We start from the raw sequence: 23,052 nt of genomic DNA on the forward strand, positions 1-23,052 counted from the left end.
GGGCTTGGCTAGGTGGTTGGGGTAACTCTGCTGTACACTGCACGGGATGTGAAGTCTGCTACCCTTTCCTTTTGGCAACACGCATTTTGGCAGTAAATTCAGAGAGATTAAATGGGAGATTATCGAGGCTACAGATCTTATGACTCCGTGAAGAATGTGTGTTTTGTCTATCGTGTTAACACACAATGAGTTGGACTACCTCGATCAGGGAAACGTTGAGGGTGATTTTTGGCTCATGTTGTCCTGTATGCTTATCTGTAACTACATGGTTTATGGTATTGCTTGGCTTTTCATATATTCCCTGTTCACGCCAACAAACTTTAGTCGCGAGTCAGCACCTGTCTTGTCACCTTTCTCATCCCTGTCTTTCGCGCTGGTGGGTTCACCGCAATGGCTCACCTCTGCAGAAATCCAAGGCATGACATTTTCCTCTTCTTACTCGTGGTTCAGCGCATAATACGGCAAAGGCTTTTCAATTCCAAGGAAAGTTTATGGCTCCATTGAACACTGCCTCCTGCTTACAAGACACAGAGCAGCAATCATTGTAGATTCTACCTGTGACACAAAGAGCAAAGTTTTAGTTTGAGTGGACTAAACTAGGAAAGCAGCACAATATATCTATAGCCAAATAACTGAACTGAAAGAAATAGAGGGTAGTGCAATAGTGAACACACGGATATATTGCAAGTGAGATATATGCATAATATATTGCAATATCCAACACTACTACCATTGCCTTAGCCAACTACTTCATAAATAACAATAAATGCAGTATCACAAAAATACTGATAACGTACTATTAGTGTTAATAGTAGCAGTGCAGCTTCCATGAACAAAAAAGGGCCCAGTGCTGACTGTCGTTCCCACAGCAGCCTTGTGACCAATGGCCGGTGTAAAGGAAAGAGGAGGAATGACTGAAAAGAGAAAGAGCCAGGGGGAAGGAAAATAGGTATAGAAGGGCTAGGATATCATAGGCAAATAAGGTTGTTTAGACAGTGAGCACAAAATAAACATTACCACACAAGTAAAGACATACAAGACCAAACATATATATCATTTAGCAGAGTGGCAAACTTGATGCCATTTAGCCCAAAATATGTTTTCAATAAAGTGATTATAATTATTAATAGAACAACTGACCGAGTGAAACCATAACAGGGATGAACAAGGAAGTTGTTAATATTCTGGCAGAAATTAAAAGAAGAAAATGGATCTGGCCAGGGCATACAATGCAGAGAATGAATCACCAATGGTATCTTAGGGCAACAGAATGAATTTGATGGATTTTAATGGCACAAGGGCATCTGTGGCTAAAGAGTGCCTTAGCACAAGTTAATTTCGTCTACTCAAGGTGAAATCAGAGACCCATTTCCCAAGCATTTCATTCCAGATAAGCTAAGCACCACGCCAGGAAACAGCTTGTGCATTGTATCGCAACAAAATGAATTTCACCCTAAGGAAAATATAGCAGGAGATAGCTGATTATAAGCTCACTAGATAAGATTAGGTGATTTCTGATAGTGTGGCATGTAGCTGGTGCAAGACACAGATAATTAAACTGGAAAAGGCCATTGTCCTGAGGTGAATGTAAACTAAGCAATGAGGATAATGAAATTCGCTACACTAGAGCTGTTAAGAATCAGCTCAAGTTCCATGCTTCAAGATGATGCAAGTTTGCTCAGTGAAAAAAAATCATAAGTTCACCCAAGAATTGGTATCTTGGCGGTATCAGGCTGCAGGTGCAGATGAATTAATCCTGCCTCAGAGAAGAGCTACATAGAGCACAAAACATTTTAGGGCAGTCCTACACTGACAGCTGTTAATAACTATTTTAAAACTGTTTTTCATTGCCCAAACAATAATACCGAGTTTGTGTTGGTCATGTGATTATGTTACTGAGGCTCTCCTAAAAATTCTAGCCAGAGCTAAAATACAAGCTGTCTCAACTAAGTTTTTATATCAACAATGAGAACATAAACACATGCAGATTATTCAAGTAGAAGTTTTATTCTTCATGACGTGCCCTACAAATTTTAAATTATACTGAAAAGTAATAGAGTGGAGTGCTTCTGCCAAAAATACTAAACTTCAAAACAAAGAGAACACAAGATAAAGGCAACAACATATTGCCCAAAATTTAAATGTTTGACAGAACAAATATGAAAATAAAACCTCTCCACAACTGGAACAAAACAGCGTGATACCGAGCACACATTTGAAAATTGTTTCATCCAAATCCCCAGTCTGGTGCTCCAGCACTCTTCAGCCAGCATGTCATGAAATGTACCATAGTTCTGGTAGCTGTAAAGAGTATACAGCTGATCTGGCATTTTGATATGTGAACAGTAACCCTCAATGACCAGCAGGCTGAATACTTTCAAGAGGCTGTTCTAGTAACAAGACTACAGTGAAACACTTAGCAAGTTATGCTGGCGTAATAATGCAAACCGTTAATCTGAGAGTTCGCTACCATGCAACTCTGTAGTAACTCCTAAAGTGTTGCAATCGAATGAAAAAAAGGACTGCCTATTATATAAAAAAAGTCAAGAGGCTGCAATGCAAGGCCACGACAGAAGTGCTGAAATACAGCAATAGCGATACAATATACACTTTAAGGAACACAATGAAACATGATCTTTTATCCTTAATTATCAGAATTTAAATATTTGTTTTCCTTGCTCTCTTGCAAAATTAAGTTTAGATCGTGAAAGCGCTCAAAAAGACAGATACAGAAAGAGATTTCCACACAGTGCGCTTACTTCCAGTGTCTTTTTGAGCACATCCACTATCTAAACATGGTAACCCAACTAGTCTAAACGCTGTCGTTATTCCAAAATTAAGCCTTTCACAAAGTGGAAGCCCCTTTCCCCATACAAGGTGCACCATAACTAATCCAACACTTTTTCATGATATGTTTTCTCTGAGAATAAACACTGTTTGAAGATTTTGCAATAGTACTTGTCTTTTCGATTCTACGAATGTATCATGCAAGTGTTCAATGAAATGACCATCTGCCTATCTTGATCATTGCTCAAAATCAGGGTATAATGCACCATGAAGGGCAGGCTCTGCTTGATTTTTATGTTTTCCTAACGAAGCATGTACGTGCAACCCTTCTGCTGGCTTGTATGCAGCAGGTTTGTCTAGCTAGGCGAACTGTGGTTTTGCTATAAAGATGAAATGGTACTTTGGAAGTGAATGGTTTTCTAAAATGCATTTAACATACATACCGGGGCTTTAACAGCACCTGGTGTAAGCAACATCAGTGGGGGGACAGCAGGAGTGGCCTAGTGTTCCGAGCATCTGCCTCGCAAGCAGGAGGTGCGGAGTTCGATCCCCAGTGCCACCGGGTAACCAGCGGTGATACAATGGGTCGTTTCAATGGCCAGTTTAAAACTTGAAATAACCATGCTGCAATATATACAAAAAATGATCTTACATGACATAGTTAATCATATCATAGTGTTGGTAGTATCCAAAATGCATGTGTGGAACATATACATGCACTGTTTTTGTTCACATCTACCTGCTGTGTGCCGTTATGGCATGTTATGTGCTGGGAAAGCAACAGGTAGTGAGCAATGTTGTTTTGCAGCCTTTCTTCTGGTGGAATTTGAATCATGTGAAGTGCAGCTGGAAGAAATTGTTTCATACAAAAGTATATTTCATGTAACACAGCAAAAAGTGCACAGCCCCATCATGAGTTGTGGTTTAAACTAACAGCGAGCTTTTTACTACTCTATTTAACATATGATGCAAGTCAGTGATGCTGGAGGCACAAAACTAAATACTGTGAGGTAACAAGAGCTAATATGGACAATCATGCCTTTAAGAAATATTGTCAATATATATTTTCCTGAATGAACTAAAGTTATCCTTAGAAGCATTCAGAGGAAGATAATTTTGCTAAATGCCTTTTGCCAGAATAGGCCTTTTATGAACCAGTTGCAAATGAAAAGAATAACTTTAAGACCATGCTATGCATGCTCTAACGCCAAAGTAGTTGCATACAAGCAGTATACTATGCCCCTAGTTTTATGGTGGGCCTGTACTGCACAATTTTCATGCAAGGTAGTGGAAAGTATGTGCCATGAAACAGACCTCTGCTTGCAGAAACTGGCAAATAAGTACTGGGTTTTTAAGGCAGGAAAGAAGTTACATAGTTCCTTCTGCAGGTTTTGAACTTCAGGTTAGTTATTTGAAAAATATCAATCCCTGAACTGCAATGATTGAAGTTTTTAGCAAATAACATTTCCATTGTAACAGTGGAAACGCTCTTTTATTTGAGGAACGACTTTTCAAAAGCCTGCGTTTCATGGTGGCTGTCAAGTAGCCCTGATAAAGAGAAACCAGTCACGACACACAACCAAGCCCCCGTAGCACATTTTCAACTATACCCTCATGATATAGCTTTAAAGTAAGTGTTAAGCAATACAAATACAAATCCCTTGATTTCTTTCATGATTTATCACTGGTGTATACATACAAAGATAACCGTACAAGATGTGAAGTGCATGGTACAGAGAGAGTAGGCAGATGGTTTCTTGACACTCAAAAAGTGAACAAGCGAACGAAAAATCTCAGGGTGCTTGCCGTTTCGACAAGACAACTTGTTTTCGTCTGGGGTCAACATATACAGAGGAAACTTAGAATCAAGTATAGGGTTGTCCACTCTTAGTGCGAACACGCGAGCACATGGCTGTGCTCTTTGGGCCACTGTGTCTGACATTGCCACACATCGAAGTGTAACATGACACGAAGCACCACATCCAGGTGCATCTCCTCTTGCGCCATTTTGCAGTGATGAGTGGCTGCGCCGCACACAGTGGACCTCTAAAGAGTGCGGCCATGCGCTCACATGTTTGCACTAAATGTGGCCAGCTCTGTACATTCCGGAATTTGCATAATTATTTGAAAAGGCCTCGCACATGGTCAGAGGTTTCCCAACCCATAATTTCCCCCTCCTTTCCTGTTTCCTTTAATTTATCCTTATACTTTAACCTTACGCCCTGCACCTCCTGACATCACTTCTCGGAACCTTGGCTGCCATACTCCTCCCCCTCCCCCTTCTTTTTGCCTTTTCTCCAAACCTGCCCTCATTTTCTCTTTTTCCTTCAAATTATTTTGCCCCCCCCCCCCTGGTATTTTATTCTGCCATGCTGCTTAATTCCTTTATCCTAGTTTTTCAGGAAAAGGCAGCCAGCCATACCAAGCCACCTGTTGCGGCTGGACATAAAGCCATTCAAGCCCACTATCCACACTCCATACCCCGAGATTCATTTCTACTGAATTGGGCTTTTTTGTTTTCACAGTTTTGCAGGTCAACCGGTTAATATTCTTTAGCAGCTATCATGCCTGGTCAAGGTTCACGCTCCCCATCGTAACGCCCTTCCCATATCGCACCCTCGTCCCACACAACAGGCCTTTCGCCTCGAAGTGAAAACCTTATTTAAACCCCACCAATGATGAACATTTTGCCAGACAAAGACAAGTCCTCTTGTCGAAACGTCGGCAAGCACCCTGAGGCTTTTCCCTTCCTTATTCAGTTTGTGAGATACCAGGGACAGGTGTTCAAGCAGCCATACCACACTAATACCCCAGTCACACGGGCACCGCAAAGGCCTTTGAGAATCATATCCAAAGGGGTAAGGAGTGCAGCTACCCGGTACAAATGTTGCGCCTTTGTCGCTAAGGGCCTTGGAGGCGAAGGCGCTCAACCGAGACCTTCGGAGCCCGAAGACGCGGCATTCGAGAAGCTGTGATCGCAGTACCATCCAATGTCAAAAAGTAAAAGCAATAAAAAAATAGATAAGCTAATAATGTTGGAAAACATTTTTTCAAATACGAAAGGTGTGTCTGGCTTTGGTTTTTGTATGGGTGTTTATGTTTTATGTTCAAATTTCAAGACAGTGAAAGTGTTGCGGCAACACCGAGCGCCCATGGTGGCCAAGGCAATACACGTACAAAACCTGCTCCTGCTGATGAGAGTAGCTCTTGCAGTACTTTTAAGGAAGCAATCAGCATAAAAAAATTGTCAAAGCTCAACGAATGAACAGAATACACCACTTTAATTTTAGAACACTCACTTCAGCCACCTCGAGTATAGCAGCGGGTGCTAAGCCTGAACGACTTTCACCTTTGGGCTGCACCGTGTAGCTGCATCGCTGCTCCTTTAAGCTTTCGCTCCTTTGGTGAAAAATGGTGCCTTTGCTGGAAAGGCCTTCGAGGAATGCCATGTGACAGGGGTATGAAGCACATTGTTTACTGACACGAAAGACTCAGTGCCTTTAGTTCTGACAACATTCTGAATCATGCTTTGGTGGCTTAGCATATCAAAATACTGGACATGACAAAATCAGCTAATTAGTGAGGGCTATTATTTGCTATAGGTAAAATTATAAAATTCTCCTAAAATAATGAAAAGAAACCACCAGCACTGACATCAATGTACAATTTGGCTGTAACATACTGACATGACAATATAGTTACACGTAAATTCCCTTTTCGCACTTCAAAACTGCATGCATTATTTCTAGAAAGTGCGAGAACAGAAGCTCATACATAGTGCCAAAGAAGAGTGCATAATGGTACCACTTATGAGGTGTTTATCGGCAACTGCAATGAGCAAGGCTATGTTAATGGCAATCCAGAGTTATTATGTGTCTTACGAGCGCATGCACTTGGGAGGTGATAGCAGCTGTGGACGCAGCTGTCCATCGCAGTTTTGAGTCTGTCGAGATAACACATGGGGTAAGGTATTCCGTTTTGCTGCCGAAGGCAAAACCGTCAGCGAGTGGAGTTGCCTTGCTATTCACTGTCAATATCTACTGCTCCAAGTAAAGGAAACTAGGGCATAAAACATACAGCATTTCATATTATGCTTTGGCCAAATGCAGTGAGATTGAAACAGACTAGAGACTTGTCTTATGACGTTTGCACTCTTTACTTTGCACCAGAGGAAAATAAATTTATGTACAGTTGACCTGCTGCTTGCCACAGTCCTAGAAGAAATGAATCCAGGTCTCAGAAATTCTACCGAGAGAATACTGATGCTGCATGTGCATTTCTCTAAACTGTTCTGAAATATGCAAAAGTTACCAATTTTTTTACTACCTGATTACATACTGTAATCATTGCAAGGAATATGAGGTTAACGGACTGGGAAAAATGTCAGGAATGGTACCTTTGGTACTGGGCACTTGGACAAACAAATGACCCACTGGGCGTCCCCAGGAGCTCTGCTACCAGGCACCCCTAGCAACAGTAGTCAATTTTCCAGATCCAAAGGAGCCATCCGAATGATTGCCGAAAAGTCAAGTTTAAGGACAGCAGATGCATGAACACAAAACAGTTTTCCAACTTTGTTTCAGTGTGATAAATGGTTTCAAATCTCTAGACTATATCTGGTAGTACACAAATTATCAGAACATCATCTCCCGCTCAGAATCATCTCAAAACACATTCGACACGCAGTACGAACATGGACAGTTCGGGCTTAATTGAATCCAAAAGTTTACGCTGATCGACCAATATTACTCTAAATAGAGACAGAAAGCGCATGCACGTTGTACTGATGTTATCGTGAACATAACATGCGACGAGACGCAGGGTTACAATACAAACAAAAAACCGCTTTCAAAATTTGAGAACAAAAGGCTCACCTTCTCACAAGTTCGCCAAACCGGAGACGTTGCCGAGTGGCTGCCGCCAAAGTCACTCGCAATGCACCGAAACAATAAAAATGCAGTGCCGCTGACTTTCCTTGAGCAATTCCAGTCGATTGAACTTCCAACTGTTCGCACCGACTACCTCTGCAAGCATGTCTAAAAGTTAGCGGCGCACGAGGCCATTTGCAATTTACGGAGATACACGGGAAATTCATAGCGCCATTCGCGTATTCGCGCTCAAGCTCACGTCGCTGATGTCGCAAAGGCGCACAACGGCAAAAACATATAAGATGTATTTAATTTTACGGTAGCTTTTTTAGCTGACAACCTGAATCGTTTGATATATTGTTTTTTTTCTTTTCGTTGCATGAACGTTATTACCACCAGCGGCAGCGCAGCTTGGCCATGGCTAGCCATGGCGAAGTCGAAGCGCTAGCCGAGCCCGCAGTCGGAAACATGTGCGCAGTTAGCGCAGCGTGGAGTTGAATGAACAGGCGCTATGGAATGGGTTTTTGTTCTTCCGTGTTCGCTGCGTGAGTCCTGCGCGTTGTGTGTCTTTAGTATGTGTGTGTGTATGTGTGTGGCCGGAACGCTGCATCGGAGTGTACATACAACAGCTCGCTGTCCCGTGCGGCATCGGTGCGTAGTAAAACGATCATGCAGAATGTGCGTTACAATGTCAGTGGCCCTGCACGAAAGAGGAGACTTGAAGCCGACGGAAAAGCTGTTCTCCCTCGTGGGACTGCAAGAATCTGGCGAGTAACAGTCGACGCGCGTTTCGGTGGATGATTCCGTTTACCACGTCAAAAAATTCAGCACTGGCCAACAGCAATGATGAACTGCTGCTGCATCATCACCTGTGTGATGTTTGTGACAAGCTTGTTGGATGTGAACGTGGCCATGAATGGTATTCGCCGAGCAGTGGCCCTCAGGGCGTGGCACCAGTGGATACCTGAAGACGATTACTGTTTGCCCGCGCCCTGGCGCCTCGCATTCAACCGAATGCTTTGGCGTTAATTATTTATATCTGAATTTCACACGTAGTTGGACTCGCAAATATTACAGCGTACAAACGTACCGTCGGAAGAGCACCCTTTTTCATTTTTTTTAGAGAGGGGTAGGGGGAATTACCGTCTGCTCAAATTTAATGTCACTAATATTTTGAGCTTATTTTCTAAACAGGTGCCGTGGTGGCACTGTAAGCAATGCATTTACTGGGCAGAAGATTATTTTATGTTGCGTTGGCAAAAGGTTAATGATTGTCATTGTACTGTGGTGCCATGTTCAAACAAAACACATAATTGTACACTCTCTTTGAAGAATGTCTAATGAGGTAATAAATTACTGAGCAGCGAGTATGCACTGTGGTAAATGCGACGAACGTTACTGAATTACTTCACACTTGTCATGTTCTGTTGTCGTTAGTGATTACATATGCCTTGGTGTCTGCTGCTTTCCAGTGTAGGGGTCGAGAGGCATGTCGAGCTCCACTTAGCAGCTTTTTTTCCTTCCACTCTCTACTGGCCAACGTGGTAAAATAAACTCAACATAATGCGTGATTGCTCAGACCTAGATTAGACTACCATTTCACTTATTTACTCTCAGGGCCAATTGGCATCGAAGAGAGGAGAGCGACTAACATAAATACATGTGTAGGCAGATTAATTAAAATGATTATACACAGCAGACTTGAAGGCATTGGATGCAGTGGTGGACATGACGAAGGCAGAGAAGATGTGACAGCTGGAAACGTAGAAAAGTGGAGATCTGCGTGAGTTTGTACGCGACTTAAGGTGAACGCTAGCAAAAAATTAAGAAGGCGCAGAAGACTTAGGCCAGAGTTAAAACTGTAGTTTAACAGAGGAAAGCACCTCCCAGCAAGCCAAAATGTGCACATGCAAGCAGTTATGTGAACACAGAACATAGAAAATGAAACTCCTTTTTGGACAGAAGGAAAGCTAAGGCACATTGCTTATTGTGATGTTGCTTAAAAAGTTGGTGTCTAGTTGTTGCCCTTCATAACTGGTCCTTCCACACCCAGCAACTGAAATGCCATCAAAAAGGAGCATCTCCAATCACTCTAATTACATGGGAGGTACACATCGCCAGATGTCAGAGGCTTGGCGTCTTATCTTGCAGACTAGCTAGTTTGGCAGATTTAAACTTTACCGCATGTAAGAGGCATGCGGTAGCCTTGAAGGGGAGTATTTCATAAGTGTTACAGCATATTGTACAGTGCTGGCATGCTTCATTATTTGCATCACAGTAATATGCTAGCACAGGCTGGAAAGTTTGTAAGTGAACAGAAAAAAACAATGTTCATGCCATATCTTAGCCACATTCTTAGTATTGTATAAAAAGTGCAAATAAGGAATTCCTCATTTTTTTGTCAGCTTTTTCTTTCTGTGCATTGATTTTTTGCAAGTTAGCAAGGTTCTACAGTCTTGTGTGCCTATCGGCTGGCCCCTTGTTTGTCAAAGATACCGAGTACACAATGGGTCGTGTCAGTGCAAGCTAAGTAAACGATGGATAGAAAATTAGTGCTTTCAGAGTATTTCCAGAAAAAACTGCTATTATTTCCAACTCAGGATGGGGGAAAGCATCGATGGTGCACATCCTCCTGGTCACTGCAGCAATTATGGCTGCTCGCTGCTTTTTGGTGGCGTTTCATTTATCTGCAGGAAGAGCAGGCATGAATGGGCGGCAATAGGTACCTACTAAATTAAACATTGCATTGAGCAATATGTTGTTGTGTCGGTGCTTTTGTTATCCATGAAGGAGTTGGTGTTTTTGATTAATGGTTGTGTAGCAAAGATGTAACTGCTACATTGCACTGCATTCACAGATTTGTTTGCCCATGCTTTTGGTTTACTCAGTTGTTTATTTCCTTACCAAACGGCAGATGGCAATTCGGCTTTCAGCTTGTGCACTTTCATCATGTTTGCAATGTACTTTCAGCTGGTGTTCAGTTTCACTTTGGAGAAGTTGTCCAACCATTGTCTGTGTCTAAATGTTTTCTAACAGTTGACCTCATTATGCAGCATTTCTCACAGAAAGCAAATGTTGCAGTAACATTTTTATTAAATGTTACTCTATCATGTGGCTAGCAATGTAGCGAAAAATATTTTCATCAAGTCAGCTTTTAACATTATAGCAAATTAAGGCCTTTGTTATTTAACGTTGCTCACAATTTGTACCAATCACTCAACCTTGAAGCAACGTAATGCGTTATCACCCTTCCTCGGCTCTTCATTGTGTTAATCACATTAGACATGCTCACGGTCGTTCGCCATGCTAGTTTGCGGACATTGTTGGCTAAGAGTAAACCAGACAGATAAAAAATCGGACGTCATGTGATGCCTATAGTCCGCGGGCCAGCAGTTCATCGTGTAAAAGTGGCGTCACATCATAAGCATCTTCTGTTTTTGCTGCCTTTAAGCAAGTTATTAGTGCGGTTGGTGCAACACATAGTCGATGGGGTCAACCGTCCTGTCGTGTTAAGTTTTGATCCCTTAAATTGAATGTTTGGTATTTTTCCCTGCAACGACTACAGAGGAACACGGACGTTTCCTTCAATACTGGACTGAATATACGGTCATTCCCTACGTTTCATTGAAAGTAGAAGTGGTTCTGTATTTAAAACGTACATAGTCTACGTTATAGGTACGGAATTTTTTTACAGTGTAGCCATAAGCGTTGACAAGAGAAAATGTGTTGTTGCTGGAGCTTCCGCTGTCAAGGCCTGTGGAAATAGCCCAGAAGTCGAGTTCCTTCAGAGGAAATTTGGTTGGAGAACTTTTTCGTAATTTACTCATCTTCCTTTACGAAGCCAGTTGAGCAGTGTCTTCTGTCACGTGCCATAGTTGGAATTCTTTATTAGCGCCAACAATATTAGAAAATTGATGCTATAGGCTAGGCTGATACCTAGTTAAAATGGCAGCTTTAAGAGAGGGGACACTAACGAATTAACGAATGAACAAAGCATAGTAACAAAAGCGTTGAAAGGGCCACTGAGAACAACTTTATAATTTTGTTTTGTTACTAAAAATCAATTCCGGGCTTTTTTCTTAGTATGTTGACGTCTGTCTGGCAGCAAAAGACGATTTTTTTTTCAGCAAGAAAATAGGATTTAAAAATATTCCCGCCATTCGGTACAAGCTCGTCACGTCCTTACAGAAAAGGACGGTTTGCCACCGTTTCGGAGTGAATAATGGTGTAGCGTAGCCTCTGGGATCCGTGGATTCTGTGAAGACGCACGCATTTTACTTCCGAAATCAGCCGGTGATGACAGCACCTGTATTTCTATTTTTAGTCTTTTCTCGCTTACAAAAGCTCTGTTTTTGGTGAGAGTGGTCTCGTTGTCGTTATAGTGACGTAGTGTGTCCATGCAGATCAACTTCAATAAGTCATCGGTCTTCCTATAAGGCATGAGGGAAATTACGTTAGAGGAACGAAGGCCAATCCTTTACAAAGATGAGACCACGCCAAATATGTTCGTCATGTCAACCTCACTACGTAGAGATAATACACGGTCATAAGTGGTCATTCGATTTCAGCCAGTTCTTTCAGAGCCTAATCTAATCCTGCTCAGCAGGCACTGAAAAGAAAGCGCCTCGCAACTCACGAGCTTTGATGAAATATGACGAAAAGGAAGGTTGTTGTTGTCTCAAAAGCGATGCTACAGATGACGCAGGCCCATTCAGACTAAGGAGCGATAAACAATGACGCTGACTGCAGGAGCGTGGTTTCAAATCCATTTCATTGTAATCAGGGAAGATCCTACACTCTAGGCTGTTATCTCCAAATAATCACCTTTGAGCACATAAAAGTGGTGGAACATGGTGAGAAAGTGTCGACTTGCACTGTAACATTTTTATTCATTGATGTGAAGATAATATTGTTTCTCGAGAGGAAATGTTGTCTCAGGTGGCCGTACTCGAGCCAGTGCAGTCATATCACGCGATAATCACATCGCATAGAATGCTGTAATAGAAGCCTTATCTTCTTCCAATGAAAATGCGTTACCGAAATGATTTGAAAGTCAAAACAGCAAGCGGGATAAGAAATTCGAAAAGTAGTGCAAATTGTACTTTATATTTCAAAATATAACAAGATGAAAAATCGCAATAATTCTAAGAATACGTGAGGCTAATAGGCGGCCTTTGAGCTCATCTGCTTATTTTGACGTTTGCTTTACGTTTCCATTTACTGCCGCTTTAATTTTCTCCCAAAGTTTTTTGTCCTCTTCAAGCCTTTGTCACGGTATGACGATCATTTGCTTATTTTTCCTCAAGTGTCGTCATCGGTCAGAAACTCTCTAAAGCCCACAGGCTTAAATTTAGGATGCGTTTCATGAAGCAGACTCCAGCGAAGCTTTTTTTTTCAACGTTATGGATGTAGTGGCTGTCCCACTCCGCACCATGGCGTTGGGCCTCTTTACAGACGCTTAGTTGGATGATGGGCAGCGCAGTGAAAACGAAGGAGAAAAAATTAACCCTGGTTTAGCTTTGCTTAAACCATCGTTAATTTTTTAGCGTTGCCTGGCTTGAGCCAACCATGAAATCAGCGTTTCATGTGTGCCGTCGTGGTTCGAATTTTTGGCTGGCATTTGAAGACTCATAAACCCTACACTTACCGTACCCTTTCCCCCTATGGACATTTAGAAATGCGGGCAGACACGTGCCTTTTGTAGCCAGATTGTCTTTCGATGAGTGCCAAAAAACATGACGTCTGCCGCGGTAACTTTCTACTTTCTGTACGCAATCTCCCAGGGTGCAAGATGATTAACAACAAATATCGTGATGGTGGCTCGCAACTCTAATGCGAAATTGATAATGCCAATTACCCGCACCTTCCTCGCTATCCTTCATCTAACCCAAAATTTGACGCAGTAACCTATCGTCTCAGAGGTTCCCGGTTCAAAGTAATTTGCCTCTGCAGCATTAACACCCCGATCCATGAAGGGCTCTCCCACCACACGCTTCCACATAATGCTGCGGAAAAAGCTTCTACTCTGTCGTGGCAAAAGTCCAGCCCTGATGTGGCGTACAAGCGTGCAGAATAGAAAAAAATGGCGCAGCACTGAGACCAGAAACAAGGCGGGAAGGTTCGATGAGAGCTTGAATACCACAAGGAACAGGGACTGAACTGACCGCGAGCTGTTCCACAAACATTCTGTGAAGCCCTGAACGTTTAAACAGAGATGTCCGTCATCAGCACTCTATTTCCCTTCCTCTGACCACACGGCAAACAAGCAATACACTCTAAAGAGACAGGAGTAAAAAGTGAGTGAGACGTCCTCTATAGGGTTGAGTGGGCTAGCTGTCCTCTTGCCCACTCGCTGTGGATTCACAGCTTACTCCCTTTTTTACTCTCACACAGGCGTATTCTTGTTTAGAGGGTAAAGTGCACCAGCCCCGTAGAACGCGTCCTGCTTGTCAAGAAATTTGAATAGCCTGACGGTGAGCGCAGGCAGGAACTATACGTTGCATGAAGCCCATTCTCTTCTTCTTTTCTGTATCATCCTTAGACGATTTCTAGTGGCGCATTTGATTTTTCTTACGCTATTTATTTCGTTATTTTCCTACCCACGACCATTCATTCATCTTTGCCATAATATAACGGTCGCTGTAATACTGAGCTCGAAAATTCGTTTTCTCCTCAGCATAAAGAAACGCACTCACATGTAAGGTGCCAAGGGCCCTTCCTACGGCATTATACAGCATCAACTTCATTCGAAGCCAGAGTAAGAAATACTCTCAACCATCGCTCGGATATTAGAGAGGTGCTACTACGGTAACTGCGCAACGCAGCGCACTGCCTAACTCCTTGCCGAACTGCGCTTTCACTAAAAGGCTCTTTCTTGCCCATGGTCCCCCGTCACTATGTCTGTCGCATTACGCGCTGCCCTGAGGCTATCACTCGCAGTTCATTTTAGAGTGAGGAACAATTCGTAGAGTAAAAATCATTCATAAAACTCTCTTTTAAAGTCACCGGCCGCCTCTCTCTCTGGAGTGGTTACAGTATTTGTGTATATTTATTTCACGATTTGTTTCATTATATTCCGGGCATCATTTAGAGGCAGCTGACATTCTTTTTCCTGCAAGGCAGTCACACACCAGCGGAACTTCCTCCACCCTCATCCCTTCAACATGAATCTACAGCCCTCAAGCGACTCCAGACAAGCGCATAAAGCGAGTGCTACGCACAGTATACCGCGTGCATAGGGAGACTACAGCGGAAGAGTGGATCGGAACCTCTCGCACGCAGAAAACCGCGGCGTCTCTATGCACCGCATGCACAGGCGCTAAGACACACACTCACACCCCCCGCCGCCACTGCTCCGAGCGTCCTTCGCTTTTGTAGCGAGAGCTGCACTGGGCTACCAGTAGAGTATTTCGCGGTACATGCATGGAAGAGGAGAAGTTGTGCGCATGCGCTGTTACCATGGCAACCGGAGAGTAGCAAGGTGCGGCGTGCGCTTCGCCGTCGCCGCGGCTGCACGTTCACTCCACCGTCGGAACCGAGCGTGGCGTCAAGGATGAACAGTTCTGCGCATGCGACGATGGCATGGTAACCAGAGAGACCTACACTGCGCCGCGTTCTTCGTCGCCGCCTCGCCGCGCACCGCTCTGTGACCCAAACCGCGCGTCGCATGCGCAGCATTCCGTATAAAAGGTGGAGATGTATGTAATGGGCGTCTGTCACAACGTTTGGCGTGCATGCAGATAAGGAGAGTACAGCCGCTGCTAAACGGCGGTATAGACAAGAGAAGATAAACTCTTCCGATCCTGAGGTTGCCGCCTGGCAGTTGGCTGCTCAACAAAGAGAGTGAGCGTCAGAAGGCGAAGAGAGCAGCGGAGACGCCCGAGCAGAGAGGAACGCCGAGTGTAACAGACGGCGCATGGCCGCCGAGATGGATGGAGCCTATGGAAGGCGTAAGTCAACAGGAACCAACAGAAGAGGATGTGAAGGCCCGTCGTGTGAGTGATCACACCATTCGAGTTTCCGAAAAACAAGCTCAACCAGGGAAACGTATACCTCTCGCTACGTATATTCTGGCATAGCCGAGCTAAGCCACTGCCAATTTTTTTCTACGCGCCGCGCCTAATTGCCAATCCGGCTCGTGTAATAGTTCCAAGCACAGTGAAAAGGGTAGCCGCCTTGTGACTACAGGCTCCCGATCCTGCGTCGGCGCGGCCTCGACTCGGGGGCTCCAGCAGAGCGCGAGCGGCGCTGGGCTGCAGGAAGTTTCCAAAGGAAGGGAGAGCGAAAGAGAGTGCGTAGTAGCGCACATAGATGCTGGGGTCGGCCTCTGCCTGCGCATCCAGCGAGCCAGGCACTCGACCAACAGAACAGCGCAACGGCGGCGGCTGCAGGGTCATTCGGGGCGAATCCTTTCGTCATAATTAATAATAATAATTGGTTTTTGGGGAAAGGAAATGACGCAGTATCTGTCTCTCATATCGTTGGACACGTGAACCGTGCCGTAAGGGAAGGGATAAAGGAGGGAGTGAAAGAAGAAAGGAAGAAAGAGGTGCCGTAGTGGAGGGCTCTGGAATAATTTCGACCACCTGGGGATCTTTTACGTGCACTGACATCGCACAGCACACGGGCGCCTTAGCGTTTTTCCTCCATAAAAACGCAGCCGCCGCGGTCGGGTTCGAACCTGGGAACTCCGGATCAGTAGTCGAGCGCCGTAACCACTGAGCCACCGCGGCGGGTCGTCGTAATTACGAAATGGCAAATCGCGGGAGGTAGGGGTCAAATGGAAGGCGAAAAGGGGAGCGCATCTCACCACCATTATAGCTCTCGTCGTAATTACGAAATGGCAAATTGCGGGATTTACCCGCCGCGGTGGCTCAGTGGTTAGGGCGCTCGACTACTGATCCGGAGTTCCCGGGTTCGAACCCGACCGCGGCGGCTGCGTTTTTATGGAGGAAAACGCTAAGGCGCCCGTGTGCTGTGCGATGTCAGTACACGTTAAAGATCCCCAGGTGGTCGAAATTATTCCGGAGCCCTCCACTACGGCACCTATTCCTATCTTCTTTCAGTCCCTCATTTATCCCTTCCCTTACGGCGCGGTTCAGGTGTCCAACGATATATGAGACAGATACTGCGCCATTTCCTTTCCCCAAAAAACCAATTATTATTAAATCGCGGGAGCTATAATGGTGGTGAGATGCGCTCCCCTTTTCGTCTTCCATTTGACCCCTACCTCTCCTCATTCTCTCTCTCTTCTTTCGCTTTCAAATGCGCTTTCCTTGCTTCTGTTTCTTTGTCTCACCCCCTTACTGAAATGGCTGGTGGCTCCCATGTATTCGACCTATAGAGAGATCTATACTGGTCACCACGCTCTCACCCCTTCTTCTTTCTCCCGCCATCTCTCTCTCAATCTCTTCGCCCTCGGATTAATGGCTCTCGCGATTCGCGCTGCGCAGCGTGCTGCACATGCGGACGGCCACTTACACGATATTAATCATTTTGTTAATTATACTGTCAGCAAATGATTTTCCTCGATTTTAAAGCGCAAGCTTTACTGACCGCGAACTTGCGATTTCGCCGGCGCTCTGAGGAGGCACATGACGTCACAACGCGTGCCTCGCCTTTCCTCAAAATCCAACTTTCAATTTTCAGTTTTCTCTTTCTTCTTTCTCTCCCTCCTTTATCCCTTCCTCTACGGCGCGGTTCGGTTGCCCACCGAGATATGTGAGACGGTTACTGTGCCATTTCCTTTCCTCAAAAACCAGACCAAACAAGTGAGCCGACGGCGTTCATAGAGTTCATTGGCGTTGACAACTTTGCAAAGAAAGTTCATTTTCACGAAAGGAAAGGCGCGTTTTAGCCGGTTCTGTGGTCAGTGGAGACCTCAATCTCGCTTTCATGTTGCTGACGTTGGCGTCCAACTGCAAAAACGTGCTTTGATTGCGTCCCGCACACTGGATAGGGAGGGCGCCCTCCCTGCCACCCTGGGAGGTGGCATGCAGTTAATGGTAGATCGCGAGAGATTGATCACCAAATGAACGCTGCGGCATAGCTATTGCTGCAGAGTCGCATGTCAGCCACAACGCTGTCAGCGCTAATGCATTCAGGCCACATCGCTCTCACCACCGCCACGTGTCAAAACACGAATGAGGCGCCGGCATATCCAGGGAACCAGTTATGCCCCCTTCCTTTCCTCAAAATTATCGGAGTCTAGAACATTGTCAACACCAACGCCAATGAACACAGTGAACGCCGACACCTTCCCCTTTGTATATCCTGAATTAGCTGAGCCGATACACAATATTTTTTCGTTTTATTCGTGCGAAGACGGAAGAACAAGGTGTGCTCGTTATGAAACATCCTTCTGTCTTAATTGTTATTTTCAATGCGGGATTTTGACGTTAGCCTTTCTTTTTCTTCTGCGTAAGGCTATTGAACGCGCTCCTTGTCGGTACGCCATATGCGCAGGTTTCGAAATTAACAATGAGAAAAGTAGGAACGCTGGTTGTTGGGTACGAATGTGGGATAAACGATTTGGTCCGTTTAAAAAATAAGCAGCTTGGACGAGAATACAACGAGCATGTTTTAAACAGACCAAAGTAGGGTTTTCGAATGTGCAATGATAGTCAACAATTCCCTCGCTATATGCACGAACTATCGCTCAATACTTTGAATAATTATGAGGAGATTTATTCAAGCAGAAAACAATGCGTGCACTAAAGAATTATTACCACTTCTTTCTTTAAAAATTAGGGCCTCGAGCGCTGTTTCCGCTCACCGAAATTTTGAAAACTCTGAGAAGATGCGGATGAGCTCTTTATCCAAAACAAAGAACCGTTCGAAATGCACCTCTTCGCCTTCGCTATAATAATTGATCATCCGTTCTGGTTATCGTTTCAGAATTTTGGTGCACGTGCCTTCTTGCCTTCGATAATGCATTTATTTCTATGTGTAAACAACCCTACCTTATAGCGCATATACAAAAACTGACAACAGGACGAAAGTGTAGGGCGTAACGACAATAAAGCGAAAGAGAAAGGTGCAGCGACTCTTAAAAGCTCATTCCGACCCGTGAAAACTTCGCGATGGCCACTTCGAAGTATAGGGCGGATAGCAGCGTAGCCTAGATTCGGAGATCCGTGCTCAGAAAGCCTTTCTGACGCCACCACACTTTACTCGCGGCAATGGCCGATGGTAGCGACACCTGTATTTCATATTTTGACCTTTTCTGGCTGATGAAATTTCTGTTTTCAGTGAAATTTGCCTCTTACTCGTTACAATGCTGTGATCCATACAAGCCACCTTCAGCTAGAGTCAATGGTGACTCTAAACTGGTTCTCAGGGGCCGTTAAGGTGTCGACTGAAGCGTGCTGCCGAAAAAAGGCCAACATATGCGGCCGAATTTAACGGTCCCCAACACTGCTGGTGTCACGAGCGTATCATGCAGCTTGAAGTCTATGAGAAACATGAATTTTATATGCTCGAGTGCGAATGAACGAACAGCATTATTCAGCAAACCTCGGATCATAATGGAGCAGTCTTTTAGACCGCATTATTATATGCGTTCAACCGCCTCCAGCTGATCACCCCAAAGTTGGAGTAAGCACTTCCGCGGGGCATTCCAATAATTATGAAGTAAGAGATGAATTAGACGCCAAACGAAATCAGCGCTTAAATCTTCGGGGAATATTTTGTGCTGGGCAGTGGTTTTGGTATACTTGTGGGGGATATAACGGCGGAGGTGCTTTGCAGTGCTGGTGTTGTTAAGATGCTGGCGCTTTTAGCGTTACAAATATTAAGTGCGTCGACGATTGCTCCACCTATGCCTCATAGCCGAAAGACATTGCGCCTTCTATACCATTGCCCCATTTTGTGCTTACGTGCATGAGCCCATCGGTGTAAAGCACGATCAGATGCCCGCTCAACTCGTAACAATCCATTCTGTCAACGGCTTCTCGATGGTGCTAAATGTATCGTGCCTTTATTTCCTTTAGAGCAGTTTCCGTAGATAGCCCGGATGTCCCTTTTTCTTTTTTCGCCTTCTATCTTTCATTTCTTTCGTGGCGTAAATCTTCATCGCGCCTTCATAATGCAAACGGAAAAACTGCATCCCCTCATTTAACGACCGCCTTCGTGCTATTTTATTCGTTCGTTCATCCTGCGCATTTGTACGTATATACGATCATCCTTTTCGGAGGGAACGATTCGGTCCTTATGCAACAACGAACAATAACGCCACGGAATTGCCCAGAAGCGCGCAACGAAGAGAAAATGAAAGGAACACGGACGGCCAGTAAGGACAATGTGCTTTTTTTTTCAACAGCGCCCCGACGGATGATGAATGTTCTACGCTTTCGAGTTTGGTGCGCTCTGTACATGAAGTCTTAGACGGCCCGATGGAATTCATTACGCAGGCCGTAACCATGTAAACGTTTCATTTCAACATTTTTTTCTTGATGGGCTCGGTTTTTAGGTTCTCAGGGTGAAGCAATTTGACTACCATGAGCAATGCAGTTGCAGATATACTATATTTTTATTTCCGTTACCATTAGGCATTGTTTACGAAGGAACCTTCTTGTCTGGGCCTCGGATGTAGCGAAGTTAGTGTGTTGAGCTCGGGTATAACAAATATTTGGCTGCTAACACATTCAAACGATCCGCCAAGGATACTCTAAGAGTTTTTATTTTTTTTACTGTCCATGAAGACCTTGGGAGAAGCACATAAACAAACGCGTCATGAATACTTGGCTTTATATTGTCGATTTTATGCAATTTCGACTAAGAAATAAATATTTCATGTATGTAGTCTTTGCTGACCTGTTTGGCCACTGAGCACGATTTAGTTGGTTCGAATGAACTTAACTGCTAAGTTTCGATTGAGTTGAAATGCAGGCGCACCCGCGTACTGATATCGGCACAATTCCAAGAACCCTGCGTGATCGAAACGAATACTGCCCCGCCGCGGTGGCTCAGTAGTTAGGGCGCTCGACTACTGATCCGGAGTTCCCGGGTTCGAACCCGACCGCGGCGGCTGCGTTTTTATGGAGGAAAAACGCTAAGGCGCCCGTGTGCTGTGCGATGTCAGTGCACGTTAAAGATCCCCAGGCGGTCGAAATTATTCCGGAGCCCCTCCACTACGGCACCTCTTCTTCCTTTCTTCTTTCACTCCCTCCTTTATCCCTTCCTTACGGCGCGGTTCAGGTGTCCAACGATATATGAGACAGATACTGCGCCATTTCCTTTCCCCCCAAAACCAATTATTATTATTATTATTATTATTATTATTATTCGCCGCCAACCAGTCAACCCTTAGCAGGCTGGGGACACAACCTCGGTGTCAGCAGGAATTTCGCATGCTCAAAAATGAACCATATCACAGTTCATCGCACTAAAAAGTAAAAAAAAACAAACTTAACGGCGTATCTTGAGAAAGTGCTTCCTAACGCTTTCTTGGTTCTGTAATCGTGTGGTATTCTTAATTGCGGGCACTCATTTCAATGTGCCTGCGGTTGTTTTCTCCTTCCCCTTTTCCTTTGCTTTTCTTTATTATATTTTGTTTGTCACGCGTTTGTGACGGACATCGCGAGAAGCAATTCTGTGCGTACCAAATGCATTTAATTAAACATAAACATGCACGACAGTCATAAGAAATCGATATAGATGTGCTGTGATTTCTTTGACGACGTAAGTAAAATGCTATCATAAACGATTTTTGGAAGCCTCATTCGTACTCCTAATTGAAATAACTTATTTAGTTGTACCATAATGAACCAACCTGGCCAGCTAAAAATCCTGCATTAGAAGTCATGCTACGCGCCTCAATTGTTGCCTGTTCTCGAAGGCTGCCTTTGCGAAAAATGTTCCTCTTCGGAATTCAATATTTAGCAATTTGTGTGATTGATTGTGTCTTAAGGCCAAATGAAAACTGTCTGTGTAAAAAAAAGAACAATAGAGACCTATGCTCAAGACGGACCGATGCTTTTCGCAAATATTATGCGAAAAATAAGGAAATACGCATACATGTTTGAAATAGCATACAGCTGTGCTTGTGCATACGATGCACCTGATAGGCAGATAAACAGGTACCTAAGCGCGGCATATATCCTTCGATCCCTAATTTTCCAACATCTTGCATTTCTATCGCCTGCTATATTAATATAGTTAAAGCAAGAAAACAGTGGACTCATTGAACTCTGAAACACTGAAGGCAAGGAATGAAAAAAATACAAAGTAAGCAAATTGGTCTCGTTCAACCGCATTGAGCACGACATAGATAAACCTAAATCGTTAAAAGTCAGTTTTCTATAAGTATTTCATTATTGTGTTTTATTATGATTATTATTAGGCGCTTCTGATCCTCGATACATTGTTGTCAACGTGACAGAAATACGCCAAACAAACTGCGCCGTTTTCAAGTAGCTTGGAGACGAAAAATCTGCGCTTTTAAGCGGCATTATATTGCACAGCGCGATTCTTAGACCACACGCGACGCTCTAAAAAAAACGGAAGTACTTTAAGTTAAGCTCACAAGAAAGTATCAGCTAGATCTACCGCTCTTTCCTATGTTGTTCCCGCACACGTTCCGGCACAGTCTTCAAAAGCCAGGTTCGGGAGCCACTTCTGATGCTGTACTCTTTCGCAAAGGGACAAACCGCGAAGCGGGTTTGGCAAAAGAAAAATAAATAAACAAAGAGAAAAAAACGCTCGTATCAAGGTTCCATGTGGAACCTCAGAAAAACGCGCGCCAGTGATCAAACAACGAAATCGGCCATGGGGTCCTGTTAATAGAACAGCATACATATAGGGTTTTCTCCTTTCCTTACCGAGCAGTAGCTGGCACTCGTAGTCGCAGTAGTAGTTCATCGCGTCTCTCCTGTCAGCATCTGTCGACACCTAGCGAACAGCACCGGAAACCCCGTCCGAGGAACGTAAGCTTGTGCGTCGCCGCATAACTCGCGTGGCTGCTGCTGCGGGGAGGGGGACCACCGGGTCATCCCATCCGCGCCCTTTTGTAGCGGGAGCTACACTAGGCTACCATTCGAGCATTTCGCGGTTCATGCGAAAGGCCAGTTGTGCGCATGCGCCGTTACCATGTCAACCGGAGAGGAGGAGTGGTTGCGCCGCGCGCTTCGTCGCCGCCGTCGCCGCGGCCGCGTGCCTGCTCCACCGTGGAAGGTGACTGTGACGTCACTCGGATGAGCAGTTGTGCGCATGCGCCGATTCTATCGTAACCAGAGAGACCCCACACCTGCGCCGCGTTCGTCACCACCGCCTCGCCGCATGCCGCTCTATCACCCGAACCGCGCGTCGTCGTATGCGCAGCATTGCGTATAAAAGGCGGAGATGTAATCGGCAGCTGTATCGCAACGCTTGATATGGATGCACAGAAGGAGAGTCCAGC

At 44.6% G+C, this 23,052-nt stretch overlaps 1 long non-coding RNA gene across 1 annotated transcript; it reads right to left on the reverse strand.

The window, feature by feature from the left end:
• Positions 1 to 428: 428 nt before the first annotated feature.
• LOC144098265 (uncharacterized) lies at positions 429 to 3,412 on the reverse strand. Its single transcript, XR_013307153.1, has 3 exons — positions 3,231 to 3,412; positions 798 to 914; positions 429 to 555 (listed from the first exon to the last, which is right to left on the reverse strand). It is a non-coding gene; the product is annotated as an uncharacterized LOC144098265 (long non-coding RNA).
• Between the last annotated feature and the right edge of the window lie 19,640 nt (positions 3,413 to 23,052).

Source organism: Amblyomma americanum, chromosome 1, assembly GCF_052857255.1.
Source record: "Amblyomma americanum isolate KBUSLIRL-KWMA chromosome 1, ASM5285725v1, whole genome shotgun sequence".
Classification (NCBI taxonomy): Eukaryota; Metazoa; Arthropoda; class Arachnida; order Ixodida; family Ixodidae; genus Amblyomma; species Amblyomma americanum.